The following is a 17195-nucleotide window of genomic DNA, read 5'->3' as shown; positions in this document are numbered from 1 at the left end:
GCTATACACGTTTTATCCTGTAGCTTTCCTTCTATTACCATACATGACCCCAAACTTCCCCTTTAAGCACATTTACTCACATAATTGACCGCTGTCAATTAAATTATACTCACAATAATATGCTACATCACCTCTACCCATTTCCAAACATTTGTAATTAACATAATGAAAAATTCTTCACAAAGTAAGTGTCAGCTCCCCATTTTTACACTGCTTCCATCTCTGGGTAACCTATATTATAGATTTTTTAAAAATATTTATTTATTATTATTATTTTTAATTACATTAAAAAAATATATGAGGTCCCATTCAACCCCACCGCCCCCGCCCCCCACTCCCCCCACAGCAACACTCTCTCCCATCATCGTGATACATCCATTGCACCTGGTAAGTTCATCTCTGAGCATCACTGCACCCCATAGTCAATGGTCCACATCATAGCCCAGACTCTCTCACGTTCCATCCAGTGGGCCCTGGGGGGATCTACAGTGCCCCGTAATTGTCCGTGAAGCACTATCCAGGACAACTCCACGTCCCGAAAACGCCTCCACATCTCATCTCTTCCTCCCGTTCCCCACACCCAGCAGCCCCCATGGCTACCGTTCCCACACCCATTCCACATTTTCTCTGTGGACATTGGATTGGTTGTGTCCATTGCACACCTATGTCAAGTGAGGGCTTAGATTCCACATGGGTACTGGATGCACTCTTCCCGCTTCTAGTTGTAGACACTCTAGGCTCCATGTTGTGGTGGTTGACCTTCTTCAACTCCATGTTAGCTGAGTGGAGTAAGTCCAATAAGTCAAAGTGTAGGAGCTGAAGTCTGTTGAGGCTCTGGGCCTGGGTGTCATATTATCAGTCCAGAGATTCAAATCCCCTACATATATCTTAAACTCAGCACCAACTACAATTCCAATAAAGTAGCATGCAAGTCTTGTGAAAAGAGATCCCCTCTGCGTCCATTTCCATCACGCAGAAACACCAGCTCCAAAGAAGGGCCATCTGTCATGGCAGTGAACCCCTTCTGCCATGACCATAGAACCCGTGGGTCTCTTTATCCCTCAAAAGAACCAATACCTGGGGTTGTATCTACCTTATCTGTCTCTTAGACTCTGTTCAGTTGTACATAGGGGTATTCCTTCTGACAACCTCCAGACTCTTTTTTAGAGACTCACAGCCTTATAATCTCATTTCTCCTTTCCATTTCCCCCTTACATTAGGTCAATCCACTTCCCGAAGTCATGTTATTATATGTAGACAGGTATATTCTGCTGTTCCGCATTGAATCTTTAATTCAAGGTCATTTTCTAGTTGCTTCTTCAGCTGGTATGTGGTAGTGATCCCTTGGTGCCAGGGAGGCTCATCCCCGGGTGTCGTGTCCCACGCTGGGGGAATGCATCACATCTACACGCTGAGTTTGGCTGTGAGAGTGGCCACATTTGAGTAACATGCAGGCTGTCAGGAGGAAACCCCCAGGCACAATGCTACTCTAGGCCTTGTTCTTATTGCAGGTGCATAGGCTCAAAAGTGTAGCCATTAGTATCAAGAGCCCACTGTTGGGCCCTCTTTCCTTCCTGGTTCTTGCCGTTGCACCTGGAGGATTGCCGCTGCTCTCCCAGGGCCCACAACAGTGACCCCCCGGCCAGGAGCCCAGTACCCCCCCAGCTGTTGTTTTTAATTGTTTCCACTATGAGTATATATAGACATTACCATATACCCTGGGCATATGCCCTGTATAACTCCCTGTCAACCATATATATCCTGTCAATAACATCCCATATCAGTATTCCTCCGCTGCCATTGTTGAACCACTCTGTGATCCAAAACTTCCCGTAAAGTGAATCCCAACATAATGTCAGCTTCAGAAGAGTCTTAGATCACCAAAATTCATATATACAATATACAGTATTTCCCCAGATCCACCATAAAACCTTTTCCCTTGCACAGCAATAATCTTTTAACTTATTCATATCATATTTCCTGAAACTGATGTACAGATTCCGAAACTATAGTTTTCAAACAAGGTAACATTTGTGCTTACTATGTGGTCCATACTTTAGGTTGTACAGTTTTCTAAATTTTTTAGTTATCCTATGTTTTGTCTTATGGTTTTCATTATTAGTCTGTCGTCCCCTATATGTTTTTGGTGTAATATTAGCTGTTTTATATTCATCCTCGTGTACTCTCACATAACTCCTCTTTTGCCCCCTTATTTACCTTTGTTCTATCCATTGCACGTCCATTTTCCCCTCCCCTTAGGGCCCACAACGCCTGCCAATCTAATGCCCTGGGAGCCGTCCTTTCTCACGAGAGATACAGTTCTCTCTATTCGACGGCATTAGTCTTCCCCAGGATATGGGTCCACCCCACCCAATGGTAGAACCCACCTTGGCAAAATGAGACTTCAGCTATTCCCTCTGGAGTCCGTCCCGCATCAGACCATACCCCCTGAGCGTCCTAACCAGGTGACCCTCCTACTTATACTTTGATACATTTTACTCAACATTTAGTTCTCAACGAACTTCTGGCACTCTCCCATGTTTGTATGTTGCCCCTCCCTCCTGCCTATTTCTTGGACCATATTACCCCTCTTCCCATCCCCAGCCCCCTCAAACCCAGAAAACCCCACCCGAAGGTAACCCCTTGCCCCCATTTTGTCCCTTCTTTGTGCTCATACTTACCCCCAGCTCATCACAGATTCCACCCCTACAGACATTAACTCACATCCTTCCTCCACCCCCTGATTTCCAGTAAGCCACTTTTCCAGACTCTAGCTCTCTGAGGCAGTTAACTTATTTCATATCATCGAGGTCATATAGTATTTGTCCTTCAATGCCTGGGTTGCTTCACTTAACATAAGATTCTCAAGGTTCATCCATGTTATCACGTGCGATTGTAGTGTATTGGTTCTTACAGCTGAGTAGTATTCCATTGTGTGTATATACCACATTTTATTGATCCACTCATCTGTTGATGGACTTTTGGATTGATTCCAACTTTTGGCGATGGTGAACAATGCTGCTATGAACATTGGTGTACATATATCGGTTTGTGTCCTTGTTTTCAGATCTGATGGGTATATACCCAGCAGTGGTATTGCTGGGTCATATGGCAAATCTATGGATAATTTTTTGAGAAACTGCCAAACTGTCCTCCAGAATGGTTGGATCCTTCTGCATTCCCACCAGCAATGGATGAGTGTTCCCCTTTCTTCACATCCTCTCCAGCATTTGTATTCTACTGTTTTTTTCATGGCTGCCAATCTTATGGGAGTAAGATGGTATCTCATTGTAGTTTTGATTTGCATTTCCCTGATAGCTAGGGATTTGGAGCATTTTTTCATGTGCTTTTTAGCTATTTGTATTTCTTCTTTGGAGAAGTGTCTGTTTAAATCTTTTTCCCATTTTTTAAATGGGTTGTTTATCTTTTTGTTTTCGAGATCTATGAGTTCTTTATATATGCAAGTTATAAGTCTCTTATCAGATATATGGTTGCCAAATATTTTCTCCCATTGTGTGGGTTCCCTTTTTACTTTCTTGACAAACTCCTTTGAGGTGCAGAAGGCTTTAATTTTGAGGTAGTCCCATTTATCTATTTGTTCTTTTGCTGCTCATGCTTTTGGTGTGATATTCATGAAGCCATTTCCTATTACAAGGTCCTGTAGATGTTTCCCTACACTACTTTCTAAGGTCTTTATGGTCTTGGCTCTTATATTTAGGTCTTTGATCCATCTTGAGTTGATCTTTGTATAAGGTGTGAGATGGTAATCCTCTTTCATTCTTCTACATATGGCTATCCAGTTCTCCAGGCACCATTTGTTGAATAGGCCATTCTCTACCAGTTGAGAGGGTTTGGTGGCTTTATCGAATATTATATGGCTATATACATGAGGTTCTATATCTGAACTTTCAATTCGATTCCATTGGTCTGTGTGTCTCTCCTTATGCCAGTACCATGCTGTTTTCACTACTGTAGCTTTGTAGTATGTTTTGAAGTCAGGAAGTGTGATTCCTCCTATTTCGTTTTTCTTTTTCAATATGTCTTTGGCTATTCGGGGCCTCTTTTTATTCCAAATAAATTTCATAGTTAGTTTTTCTAGTTCCTTAAAGAAGGCTGTGTTGATTTTTATTGGGATTGCATTGAATGTGTAGATCAGTTTTGGTAGGATAGACATCTTAATAATATTCAGTCTTCCTATCCATGAACAGGGAATATTCTTCCATTTATTTAGGTCTTCTTTGATTTCCTTGAACAATCTTGTATAGTTCTCGATGTATAAGTTTTTTACCTCTTTAGTTAAATTTATTCCTAAGTATTTGATTTTTTTATTTACTATTGTGAATGGTATTTGTTTCTTGATTTCCTCCTGATCTTGCTCATTATTGGTGTATAGAAATGCTACTGATTTTTGCGCATTGATCTTATAACCTGAGACTTTGCTAAACTCATTTATGAGTTCTAGGAGCTTTGTTGAAGATCTCTCAGGGTTTTCTATATATAGGATCATGTCATCCTCAAATAGTGAAATTTTGATTTCTTCCCTTCCAATTTGAATGCTTTTTATATCTGGTTCTTGTCTCAGTGCTCGAGCCAGTACTTCCAAGACAATGTTAAATAGGAGCGGAGACAATGGGCATCCTTGTCTTGTTCCTGATTTTAGAGGGAAGGATTTCAGGATTTCGCCATTGTAAACAATGTTGGCTTTAGGTTTTTCATATATACCCTTTATCATGTTCAAAAAGTTTCCTTGTATTCCGATCTTTTGGAGTGTTTTTTCAGGAAGGGGTGCTGTATTTTGTCAAATGCCTTTTCTGCATCTATAGATATAATCATGTGGTTTTTTTCTCTCAATCTGTTTATATGGTGTATTACATTGATTGATTTTCTTATGTTGAACCATCCTTGCATACCTGGGATAAATCCCACTTGGTCATGGTGTATAATTCGTTTAATGTGTTGTTGAATACGATTAGCAAGTATTTTGTTAAGTATTTTTGCATCTAGGTTCATTAGAGAAATTGGTCTGTAATTTTCCTTTCTTGTGGTGTCTTTGTTTGGCTTTGGTACTAGGGTAATGTTGGCATCATAGAAGGAATTAGGCAGTGTTCCTTCTGTTTCGATTTTTTGGAATAGTTTCAACAGGATTGGTGTTAGTTCTTTCTGGAATGTTTTGTAGAATTCACCTGTGAAGCCGTCTGGCCCTGGGCTCTTCTTAGTTGGGAGATTTTTAATGACTGATTCTATCTCTTTGCTTGTGATTCGTTTCTTAAGATCATCAATTTCTTCTTTCGTCAGTATGGGCTGCTTATGTATTTCTAGGAATTTGTCCATTTCCTCTAAATTGTCATTTTTGTTGGAATATAGTTTTTCAAGGTATCCTCTTATGATAGTCTTTATTTCTGTGGGGTCAGTGGTGATATCGCCTTTCTCATTTCTTATTTTGTGTATTTGCATCTTTTCTCTTTTTTTCTTTGTTAGTCTCGCTAAAGGCTTGTCAATTTTGTTGATCTTCTCAAAAAACCAGCTCTTGGTCTTGTTTATTTTTTCAAGTGCTTTCTTATTTTCTATTTCATTTAGTTCTGCTCTTATCTTTGTGATTTCCTTCCTTCTTCTTCCTGTTGGGTTACTTTGTTGTTGTTTTTCTAATTCCTTCAAATGTGAAGTTAATTCTTCCATTTCTGCTCTTTCTTCTTTTTTGATATGTGAATTTATGGCTATAAATTTCCCTCTTAGTACCGCTTTTGCTGCATCCCATAAATTTTGGTATGTTGTGTTATCATTATCATTTGTTTCAAGGTAGTCATTGATTTCTTTTGAGATTTCCTCTTTGACCCACTGTTTTTCTAAGAGTGTGCTGTTTAATTTCCAAATTGTCGTGTGAAGTCTGGGTCTCTGTCCCTTGCAAATTTCCAGCTTGACTCCACTGTGGTCAGAGATATTGTTTTGTATGATTTCGATCTTTCTGAATTCATTAAGCCTTTCTTTGTGGCCTAGCATATGGTCAATCTTGGAGAATGTTCCATGTGCGCTTGAGAAAAATGTATATCCTGCTGTGTTTGGGTGTAATGATCTATATATGTCTATTAGATCCAGCTCTTCTAATATACTGTTCAAATGTTTTGTTTCTTTAGTGATTCTCTTTTGAGATATTCTGTCCAGAGTTGATAGTGGTGTATTAAAATCCCCCACTATAATTGTAGATGCATCTATTCTTTCACTTAGTTTTTCCAGCGTTTGCCTCACATATTTAGAGGCGCCCTTGTTAGGAGCATAAATATTTATGATTGTTCGATCTTCTTGACAAATTGTCCCTTTCACTAAAATATAGCATCCTTCTTTGTCTCTCACAATTGTTTCGCATTTAAATTCTATTTTGTCTGATATTAATATAGCTACTCCTGCCTTTTTTTGGTTGTTGTTTGCTTGTATGATTGTTTTCCAGCCATTCGCTTTCAACCTCCATGAGTCTCTGGGTCTAAGATGTGTCTCTTGTAGGCAGCATATAGATGGGTCGTATTTCCTTATCCAGTGTCCCAGTCTGAATCTTTTGATAGGTGAGTTTAATCCGTTGACATTCAGTGTTATTACGTTTAGAGAGTTATTTATGGTAGCCATATTTTGGTTGGATTTGTGTTTGTTATATTTTGTTTGTATTATTTTATTTTCCCCTTCTATTTTTGTCTTTCTTGTTGATTTTACACTCTCCTCCATCTCTGACTGTCCTGTTTTTTCCTTTCTTCCTGCAGAATTCCCTTAAGAATTTCTTGAAGGGGAGGTTTCTTGTTGATATACTCTTTCAGTTTCTGTTTATCTGTGAATATTTTGAACTCTCCATCATGTTTGAATGCTAGTTTAGCTGGATAGAGTATTCTTGTTTGGAGATTTTTTTCCTTTAGTACCTTGACTATATCATACCACTGCCTTCTTGCCTCCATCGTTTCAGATGAGAAATCAGCACTTAATCTTATGGAGTTTCCCTTGTATGTGATGGTTTTCTTTTCTCTTGCTGCTTTTAGAATTTTTTCTTTGTCTTGAGCATTGGATAATTTGACAAGTATATGTCTTGGGGTGGGCCTGTTGGGTTTTATGACCAGTGGAGTGCGCTGTGCTTCTTGGATATGTACATCTGTCTCTTTCAGTAGATTTGGGAAGTTTTCATTCATTATTTCCTGCAACACTCCTTCTGACCCCTTTCCCTTCTCTTCTCCTTCTGGAATGCCTATAATACGTATGTTTGAGCATTTTGCGTTATCATTCAGGTCCCTAAGTCCTATCTGGATTTTTTCTACCTTTTTATTGACCACTTCTACTATCTGTTTGATTTCCAATGCACTGTCTTCCACATCACTAATTCTCTGCTCTGCCTCTTCTAGTCTGCTGATATTTGCTGCAAGTGTATTTTTTTTTAATATTTATTTATTATTATTATTTTTTAATTACATTAAAAAAAATATATGAGGTCCCATTCAACCCCACCGCCCCCGCCCCCCACTCCCCCCACAGCAACACTCTCTCCCATCATCGTGATACATCCATTGCACCTGGTAAGTTCATCTCTGAGCATCACTGCACCCCATAGTCAATGGTCCACATCATAGCCCAGACTCTCTCACGTTCCATCCAGTGGGCCCTGGGGGGATCTACAGTGCCCCGTAATTGTCCGTGAAGCACTATCCAGGACAACTCCATGTCCCGAAAACGCCTCCACATCTCATCTCTTCCTCCCATTCCCCACACCCAGCAGCCCCCATGGCTACCGTTCCCACACCCATTTCACATTTCCTCTGTGGACATTGGATTGGTTGTGTCCATTGCACTCCTATGTCAAGTGAGGGCTTAGATTCCACATGGGTACTGGATGCACTCTTCCCGCTTCTAGTTGTAGACACTCTAGGCTCCATGTTGTGGTGGTTGACCTTCTTCAACTCCATGTTAGCTGAGTGGAGTAAGTCCAATAAGTCAAAGTGTAGGAGCTGAAGTCTGTTGAGGCTCTGGGCCTGGGTGTCATATTATCAGTCCAGAGATTCAAATCCCCTACATATATCTTAAACTCAGCACCAACTACAATTCCAATAAAGTAGCATGCAAGTCTTGTGAAAAGAGATCCCCTCTGCGTCCATTTCCATCACGCAGAAACACCAGCTCCAAAGAAGGGCCATCTGTCATGGCAGTGAACCCCTTCTGCCATGACCATAGAACCCGTGGGTCTCTTTATCCCTCAAAAGAACCAATACCTGGGGTTGTATCTACCTTATCTGTCTCTTAGACTCTGTTCAGTTGTACATAGGGGTATTCCTTCTGACAACCTCCAGACTCTTTTTTAGAGACTCACAGCCTTATAATCTCATTTCTCCTTTCCATTTCCCCCTTACATTAGGTCAATCCACTTCCCGAAGTCATGTTATTATATGTAGACAGGTATATTCTGCTGTTCCGCATTGAATCTTTAATTCAAGGTCATTTTCTAGTTGCTTCTTCAGCTGGTATGTGGTAGTGATCCCTCGGTGCCAGGGAGGCTCATCCCCGGGTGTCGTGTCCCACACTGGGGGGAATGCATCGCATCTACACGCTGAGTTTGGCTGTGAGAGTGGCCACATTTGAGTAACATGAAGGCTATCAGGAGGAAACCCCCAGGCACAATGCTACTCTAGGCCTTGTTCTTATTGCAGGTGCATAGGCTCAAAAGTGTAGCCATTAGTATCAAGAGCCCACTGTTGGGCCCTCCTTCCTTCCTGGTTCTTGCCGTTGCACCTGGAGGATTGCCGCTGCTCTCCCAGGGCCCACAACAGTGACCCCCCTGGCCAGGAGCCCAGTACCCCCCCAGCTGTTGTTTTTAATTGTTTCCACTATGAGTATATATAGACATTACCATATACCCTGGGCATATGCCCTGTATAACTCCCTGTCAACCATATATATCCTGTCAATAACATCCCATATCAGTATTCCTCCGCTGCCATTGTTGAACCACTCTGTGATCCAAAACTTCCCGTAAAGTGAATCCCAACATAATGTCAGCTTCAGAAGAGTCTTAGATCACCAAAATTCATATATACAATATACAGTATTTCCCCAGATCCACCATAAAACCTTTTCCCTTGCACAGCAATAATCTTTTAACTTATTCATATCATATTTCCTGAAACTGATGTACAGATTCCGAAACTATAGTTTTCAAACAAGGTAACATTTGTGCTTACTATGTGGTCCATACTTTAGGTTGTACAGTTTTCTAAATTTTTTAGTTATCCTATGTTTTGTCTTATGGTTTTCATTATTAGTCTGTCGTCCCCTATATGTTTTTGGTGTAATATTAGCTGTTTTATATTCATCCTCGTGTACTCTCACATAACTCCTCTTTTGCCCCCTTATTTACCTTTGTTCTATCCATTGCACGTCCATTTTCCCCTCCCCTTAGGGCCCACAACGCCTGCCAATCTAATGCCCTGGGAGCCGTCCTTTCTCACGAGAGATACAGTTCTCTCTATTCGACGGCATTAGTCTTCCCCAGGATATGGGTCCACCCCACCCAATGGTAGAACCCACCTTGGCAAAATGAGCCTTCAGCTATTCCCTCCGGAGTCCGTCCCGCATCAGACCATACCCCCTGAGCGTCCTAACCAGGTGACCCTCCTATTTATACTTTGATACGTTTTACTCAACATTTAGTTCTCAACGAACTTCTGGCACTCTCCCATGTTTGTATGTTGCCCCTCCCTCCTGCCTATTTCTTGGACCATATTACCCCTCTTCCCATCCCCAGCCCCCCTCAAACCCAGAAAACCCCACCCGAAGGTAACCCCTTGCCCCCATTTTGTCCCTTCTTTGTGCTCATACCTACCCCCAGCTCATCACAGATTCCGCCCCTACAGACATTAACTCACATCCTTCCTCCACCCCCCGATTTCCAGTAAGCCACTTTTCCAGACTCTAGCTCTCTGAGGCAGTTAACTTATTTCATATCATCGAGGTCATATAGTATTTGTCCTTCAATGCCTGGGTTGCTTCACTTAACATAAGATTCTCAAGGTTCATCCATGTTATCATGTGCGATTGTAGTGTATTGGTTCTTACAGCTGAGTAGTATTCCATTGTGTGTATATACCACATTTTATTGATCCACTCATCTGTTGATGGACTTTTGGATTGATTCCAACTTTTGGCGATGGTGAACAATGCTGCTATGAACATTGGTGTACATATATCGGTTTGTGTCCTTGTTTTCAGATCTGATGGGTATATACCCAGCAGTGGTATTGCTGGGTCATATGGCAAATCTATGGTTAGTTTTTTGAGAAACTGCCAAACTGTCCTCCAGAATGGTTGGATCCTTCTGCATTCCCACCAGCAATGGATGAGTGTTCCCCTTTCTTCACATCCTCTCCAGCATTTGTATTCTACTGTTTTTTTCATGGCTGCCAATCTTATGGGAGTAAGATGGTATCTCATTGTAGTTTTGATTTGCATTTCCCTGATAGCTAGGGATTTGGAGCATTTTTTCATGTGCTTTTTAGCTATTTGTATTTCTTCTTTGGAGAAGTGTCTGTTTAAATCTTTTTCCCATTTTTTAAATGGGTTGTTTATCTTTTTGTTTTCGAGATCTATGAGTTCTTTATATATGCAAGTTATAAGTCTCTTATCAGATATATGGTTGCCAAATATTTTCTCCCATTGTGTGGGTTCCCTTTTTACTTTCTTGACAAACTCCTTTGAGGTGCAGAAGGCTTTAATTTTGAGGTAGTCCCATTTATCTATTTGTTCTTTTGCTGCTCGTGCTTTTGGTGTGATATTCATGAAGCCATTTCCTATTACAAAGTCCTGTAGATGTTTCCCTACACTGCTTTCTAAGGTCTTTATGGTCTTGGCTCTTATATTTAGGTCTTTGATCCATCTAGAGTTGATCTTTGTATAAGGTGTGAGATGGTAATCCTCTTTCATTCTTCTACATATGGCTATCCAGTTCTCCAGGCACCATTTGTTGAATAGGCCATTCTCTACCAGTTGAGAGGGTTTGGTGGCTTTATCGAATATTATATGGCTATATACATGAGGTTCTATATCTGAACTTTCAATTCGATTCCATTGGTCTGTGTGTCTCTCCTTATGCCAGTACCATGCTGTTTTCACTACTGTAGCTTTGTAGTATGTTTTGAAGTCAGGAAGTGTGATTCCTCCTATTTCGTTTTTCTTTTTCAATATGTCTTTGGCTATTCGGGGCCTCTTTTTATTCCAAATAAATTTCATAGTTAGTTTTTCTAGTTCCTTAAAGAAGGCTGTGTTGATTTTTATTGGGATTGCATTGAATGTGTAGATCAGTTTTGGTAGGATAGACATCTTAATAATATTCAGTCTTCCTATCCATGAACAGGGAATATTCTTCCATTTATTTAGGTCTTCTTTGATTTCCTTGAACAATCTTGTATAGTTCTCGATGTATAAGTTTTTTACCTCTTTAGTTAAATTTATTCCTAAGTATTTGATTTTTTAATTTACTATTGTGAATGGTATTTGTTTCTTGATTTCCTCCTGATCTTGCTCATTATTGGTGTATAGAAATGCTACTGATTTTTGCGCATTGATCTTATAACCTGCGACTTTGCTAAACTCATTTATGAGTTCTAGGAGCTTTGTTGAAGATCTCTCAGGGTTTTCTATATATAGGATCATGTCATCTGCAAATAATGAAATTTTGACTTCTTCCCTTCCAATTTGAATGCCTTTTATATCTGGTTCTTGTCTCAGTGCTCGAGCCAGTACTTCCAAGACAATGTTAAATAGGAGCGGAGACAATGGGCATCCTTGTCTTGTTCCTGATTTTAGAGGGAAGGATTTCAGGACTTCGCCATTGTAAACAATGTTGGCTTTAGGTTTTTCATATATACTCTTTATCATGTTCAAAAAGTTTCCTTCTATTCTGATCTTTTGGAGTGTTTTTATCAGGAAGGGGTGCTGTATTTTGTCAAATGCCTTTTCTGCATCTATAGATATAATAATGTGGTTTTTATCTCTCAATCTGTTTATATGGTGTATTACATTGATTGATTTTCTTATGTTGAACCATCCTTGCATACCTGGGATAAATCCAACTTGGTCATGGTGTATAATTCGTTTAATGTGTTGTTGAATACGATTAGCAAGTATTTTGTTAAGTATTTTTGCGTCTAGGTTCATTAGAGAAATTGGTCTGTAATTTTCCTTTCTTGTGGTGTCTTTGTTTGGCTTTGGTACTAGGGTAATGTTGGCATCATAGAAGGAATTAGGCAGTGTTCCTTCTGTTTCGATTTTTTGGAATAGTTTCAACAGGATTGGTGTTAGTTCTTTCTGGAATGTTTTGTAGAATTCACCTGTGAAGCCGTCTGGCCCTGGGCTCTTCTTAGTTGGGAGATTTTTAATGACTGATTCTATCTCTTTGCTTGTGATTGGTTTGTTAAGATCATCAATTTCTTCTTTCGTCAGTATGGGCTGCTTATGTATTTCTAGGAATTTGTCCATTTCCTCTAAATTGTCATTTTTGTTGGAATATAGTTTTTCAAAGTATCCTCTTATGATAGTCTTTATTTCTGTGGGGTCAGTGGTGATATCACCTTTCTCATTTCTTATTTTGTGTATTTGCATCTTTTCTCTTTTTTTCTTTGTTAGTCTCGCTAAAGGTTTGTCAATTTTGTTGATCTTCTCAAAAAACCAGCTCTTGGTCTTGTTTATTTTTTCAAGTGCTTTCTTATTTTCTATTTCATTTAGTTCTGCTCTTATCTTTGTTATTTCCTTCCTTCTTCCTGTTGGGTTACTTTGTTGTTGTTTTTCTAATACCTCAAATGTGCAGTTAATTCTTCAATTTCTGCTCTTTCTTCTTTTTTGATATATGAATTTATGGCTATAAATTTCCCTCTCAGTACCGCTTTTGCTGCATCCCATAAATTTTGGTATGTTGTGTTATCATTATCATTTGTTTCAAGGTAGTCATTGATTTCTTTTGAGATTTCCTCTTTGACCCACTGTTTTTCTAAGAGTGTGCTGTTTAATTTCCAGATTGTCGTGTGAAGTCTGGGTCTCTGTCCCTTGCAAATTTCCAGCTTGACTCCACTGTGGTCAGAGATATTGTTTTGTATGATTTCGATCTTTCTGAATTCATTAAGCCTTTCTTTGTGGCCTAGCATATGGTCAATCTTGGAGAATGTTCCATGTGCGCTTGAGAAAAATGTATATCCTGCTGTGTTTGGGTGTAATGATCTATATATGTCTATTAGATCCAGCTCTTCTAATATACTGTTCAAATGTTTTGTTTCTTTAGTGATTCTCTTTTGAGATGTTCTGTCCAGAGTTGATAGTGGTGTATTAAAATCCCCCACTATAATTGTAGATGCATCTATTCTTTCACTTAGTTTTTCCAGCGTTTGCCTCACATATTTAGAGGCGCCCTTGTTAGGAGCATAAATATTTATGATTGTTCGATCTTCTTGACAGATTGTCCCTTTCACTAAAATATAGTATCCTTCTTTGTCTCTCACAATTGTTTCGCATTTAAAGTCTATTTTGTCTGATATTAATATAGCTACTCCTGCCTTTTTTTGGTTGTTGTTTGCTTGTATGATTGTTTTCCAGCCATTCACTTTCAACCTCCATGAGTCTCTGGGTCTAAGATGTGTCTCTTGTAGGCAGCATATAGATGGGTCGTATTTCCTTATCCAGTGTCCCAGTCTGAATCTTTTGATAGGTGAGTTTAATCTGTTGACATTCAGTGTTATTACGTTTAGAGAGTTATTTATGGTAGCCATATTTTGGTTGGATTTGTGTTTGTTATATTTTGTTTGTATTATTTTATTTTCCCCTTCTATTTTTGTCTTTCTTGTTGCTTTTACACTCTCCTCCATCTCTGACTGTCCTGTTTTTTCCTTTCTTCCTGCAGAATTCCCTTAAGAATTTCTTGAAGGGGAGGTTTCTTGTTGATATACTCTTTCAGTTTCTGTTTATCTGTGAATATTTTGAACTCTCCATCATTTTTGAATGCTAGTTTAGCTGGATAGAGTATTCTTGGTTGGAGATTTTTTTCCTTTAGTACCTTGACTATATCATACCACTGCCTTCTTGCCTCCATCGTTTCAGATGAGAAATCAGCACTTAATCTTATGGAGTTTCCCTTGTATGTGATGGTTTTCTTTTCTCTTGCTGCTTTTAGTATTTTTTCTTTGTCTTGAGCATTGGATAATTTGACAAGTATATGTCTTGGGGTGGGCCTGTTGGGTTTTATGACCAGTGGAGTGCGCTGTGCTTCTTGGATATGTACATCTGTCTCTTTCAGTAGATTTGGGAAGTTTTCATTCATTATTTCCTGCAACACTCCTTCTGACCCCTTTCCCTTCTCTTCTCCTTCTGGAATGCCTATAATACGTATGTTTGAGCGTTTTGCGTTATCATTCAGGTCCCTAAGTCCTATCTGGATTTTTTCTACCTTTTTATTGACCACTTCTACTATCTGTTTGATTTCCAATGCACTGTCTTCCACATCACTAATTCTCTGCTCTGCCTCTTCTAGTCTGCTGATATTTGCTGCAAGTGTATTTTTGATTTCTTGAATTGTGGTGTTCATTTCCATCATATCTGTTATTTTTTTGCGCATGTCTGCAATTTCCCCTCCAAGTGTTGTCTTCACGCTGTTAACCTCTTTCATTACTTCATCAAATTTGTCGGTGATAAATGATCTGAGATCTTTCATTGCTTGTGCGAAGTCCTGCCCCCCTTCCTGATTGGATTCAGCCATGTTTTCCTGATTACTGGTTTGGTTTGTAGATTTTTGTTGCTGTCTTGTCAACATTTTTTCTTGACGGGTTTAATCAGTTCCTTAGCTTCTTTGTCTAGTCTTGGAGATTAATTAGCTGTTGTTTTTGCGTAAGTGTTATATCTTCTCTTTGTCACTTTGTTCTTCTTATTCCAATTTCTTATTGCTAGTTAAGCTCACTTTAAAGGAAAGTATTAGTGCTGGGGAAAGGCAATTGTGTAAGGGAGGAAAAAGTGTGAAGTAGTATTGGTGATATATGTTAACAAAGCAACAATATGAGTTCTGGGAGGATGGAGGTTAGATCATGTAAATTGTGTAGAGTTATAGTAGTAGGAAAGTACCTATAATGAGGTAGACGACTGAATATGGGAGGAATGTGGTACGTACTAAGAGGCTATTGTTTCCGTGAGAGAGGGAAAGAGAAAAGAAAGGTAATAGTTTCAGGGATGAATACCAGATGGAAAACTAAACAAAGGTATTAGAAATTAAGAGTTAGACACTTTGTGGATCAAAGAAAGGGAGATGGAATATAGGAGAGATAGCAGATGGTGGAGGATATCAAGTTGTAGGGGAAAGGGGATAGTGTAGATAGGCTAAATCTATTCACAGAGAAATGAGGCAGTGGAGGGTGAGGAAACCCAGCAAATGTGAGGTATTTCCTGTAGGACCTTCCCTCCAAATCGATATCCAGACACCTCCGGACCAGGAAAAATCCCGAAACAGCCGGTCCCAAAGAGTCTCCGACGCCTCCCAGCCGATTCCCCCCAGGAGCTAGTAACCGGGAAGTTCACTCAGCCGCCATCTTGCCCCCCCTCCTGAAAAGTCCCAAATTATATCTTATAGATCAGTCCTTTCTGTTACCTTCCCACCAAATCGATGTCCAGACACTTCCTGCCCTGAAAAAATCCTGAAAAAGCCTGGTCCCGGAGAACCTCCAGCGGTGCCCAGCTGCCTCTTCCCAGGAGAGATGGCAAGGCAAGCTCACTCAGCCACCATCTTGCCGGAAGTCCGCAAGTGTATTTTTGATTTCTTGAATTGTGGTGTTCATTTCCATCATATCTGTTATTTTTTTGCGCATGTCTGCAATTTCCCCTCCAAGTGTTGTCTTCACGCTGTTAACCTCTTTCATTACTTCATCAAATTTGTCGGTGATAAATGTTCTGAGATCTTTCATTGCTTGTGCGAAGTCCTGCCCCCCTTCCTGATTTTCAGTTTGTTGATTGGATTCAGCCATGTTTTCCTGATTACTGGTTTGGTTTGTAGATTTTTGTTGCTGTCTTGTCAACATTTTTTCTTGACGGGTTTAATCAGTTCCTTAGCTTCTTTGTCTAGTCTTGGAGATTAATTAGCTGTTGTTTTTGCGTAAGTGTTATATCTTCTCTTTGTCACTTTGTTCTTCTTATTCCAGTTTCTTATTGCTAGTTAAGCTCACTTTAAAGGAAAGTATTAGTGCTGGGGAAAGTCAATTGTGTAAGGAAGGAAGAAGTGTGAAGTAGTATTGGTGATATATGTTTACAAAGCAACAATATGAGTTCTGGGAGGATGGAGGTTAGATCATGTAAATTGTGTAGAGTTATAGTAGTAGGAAAGTACCTATAATGAGGTAGACGACTGAATATGGGAGGAATGTGGTACGTACTAAGAGGCTATTGTTTTCGTGAGAGAGGGAAAGAGAAAAGAAAGGTAATAGTTTCAGGGACGAATACCAGATGGAAAACTAAACAAAGGTATTAGAAATTAAGAGTTAGACACTTTGTGGATCAAAGAAAGGGAGATGGAATATAGGAGAGATAGCAGATGGTGGAGGATATCAAGTTGTAGGGGAAAGGGGATAGTGTAGATAGGCTAAATCTATTCACAGAGAAATGAGGCATTGGAGGGTGAGGAAACCCAGCAAATGTGAGGTATTTCCTGTAGGACCTATTGTATTGTTAAGGTAAAATAGTATAAGAAGAATATTGGGGACAAGAAAGAGAGGATTTAAAAAAAAAAAAGAACAACAACAACAACAATAACAACAACAACAGCAACAAAAAAAAAAACCAAAGTACAGAAACCCCGCCGCCAGGCTCGGCTGGGCTCAGCTGGGCTCCGGTCCCCCGCCCGCCACCCGCCGCGGCTCGGCTGGGCTCGGCTGGGCTCGGGTCCCCCACCTGCCGCCCACCGCGGCTCGGCTGGGCTCGGCTTCCCCTCCCGCCACGGCTCGGCTGGGCTCGGCTGGGCTTGGCTTTCCCACCCGCCGCCCGGCGCGGCGCATCATGGCTCGGCTCTCCCGCTCGCCGCCCGGCGCGGCGCGGCTGGGCTCGGCTGAGCTCAGCTGGGCTTGGCCCGCCCGCCCGCCGCGGCTCAGCCGGGCTTGGCCGGACTCGGCTTCCCCGCTCATCGCCCGCTGCCGCGGCGCAGCGCGGCTCGGCTCTCCCGC

This window comes from Dasypus novemcinctus, chromosome 31 (assembly GCF_030445035.2).
Source record: "Dasypus novemcinctus isolate mDasNov1 chromosome 31, mDasNov1.1.hap2, whole genome shotgun sequence".
Taxonomy (NCBI): domain Eukaryota; kingdom Metazoa; phylum Chordata; class Mammalia; order Cingulata; family Dasypodidae; genus Dasypus; species Dasypus novemcinctus.
The sequence above is the reverse complement of the archived record's forward strand: the minus strand, read 5'-3'. Positions refer to the sequence as shown.